Below are 1,436 nucleotides of genomic sequence, written 5' to 3' on the forward strand. Positions count from 1 at the left end.
ATTTATTCCAAAATTATATATGTTGCGGAAATATGGATCTAAACTACAATACTAAAAATAAGAGAGAAATGATTAAAACCTAACACACCATATGCAATGTTTAAACTACAAAGACATATCTTAAAATTCGCGCCTACCCTTTATAGAAAGGGTTTGAAACTTAATGCCTCATTAAGGCCATTTGGGGCCACCGTGTCTAGGCAGACCATCCACTTTGTCTCCTTTTTAAGTAATTCCTTTTTATAGTCACCTCCACGGATTCCTAACTGTACCCTATCAATGCCTTTGACCTTTAGTACTTTTGGATTGCTATTGTGGTGGCTCCGGAAATGCTTGGGGATCGGTTTTAAGATTGAAAGATCATGAGCTGAAGCTGCATTTCTAATGTCCTTGGCATGCTCCAGGGTCCTAACCCTAAGTTGTCTCGTTGTCATGCCAATGTAAATTAATTTACATGGACAATAGGCATAATAGATTACCATATCCGTCGTACAGGAAATATGGTGTGTAATTTTGTAAGTCCTGGTTTCGTCACTGTTGTTAAATGTGAATGATCTTTCCATATATTGACATGCAGAACAGTCACCGCAACAAAAAGACCCCCAAGCTGGCCCTGCCCTTGTGGAGAAATAGGACCTTTGTGGTGCCACATAGTGACTTCGAGTCAACAGATCTTTGAGATTTTTGGAGCGTCTCCAAGTTACTGAGGGATTTACAGGTAAAACTTTGCTCAGATCTTCATCTGTTCTCAAAATGGACCAGTACCTTCGCAAAACATCCAAGATATCGGTCCATCTCGAGTTGAACGTTGTAATTAGTCTAATCGATTCGTCATATTGATGTTGTACTTTCCTTTTTACTAATAGTTGTCCTCTTTGTGTCCCTGTGGCTCTCCTATAACCTTTACGTATATATTTATGGTTATACCCACGCTGTTGTAACTGTCTGGTAAGGATTCCTGCTTGTTTTTGAAATTTGTTTTCATCAGAACAGATGCGTTTCATGCGGAGAAACTGACCCACCGGGATCGCCCTGGTCGTCTGGGGATGGTGTGCTGAAGAGGCATGAAGGAGAGCATTTACCGCCGTGCTCTTCCGATACACATCCGTAGTCAAATATCCATAATTGTCTGTTTGGATAAGGACGTCAAGAAATTCCACCTCCTTTTTACTATATTTATAGGTAAGTTTGATATTAAATGGATTATCATTCAATTCTGTCATAAATGCCTCCAGCGATGTCTCAGAGCCCTGCCATATGAATAATATGTCATCTATATATCTGGACCACGAGACCACGGCAGAGAAGTCCCCCTTCTCATAGACCACCTCTTTCTCCCACAGCCCCAGGAACAAATTAGCGTACGAGGGCGCACAAGTCGCCCCCATCGCTGTTCCCTGGAGCTGTAGGAAAAATCGGTCTTTAAATGTAAAAAA

The sequence above is a fragment of the Ranitomeya variabilis genome, chromosome 5 (genome assembly GCF_051348905.1).
Source record: "Ranitomeya variabilis isolate aRanVar5 chromosome 5, aRanVar5.hap1, whole genome shotgun sequence".
NCBI lineage: Eukaryota > Metazoa > Chordata > Amphibia > Anura > Dendrobatidae > Ranitomeya > Ranitomeya variabilis.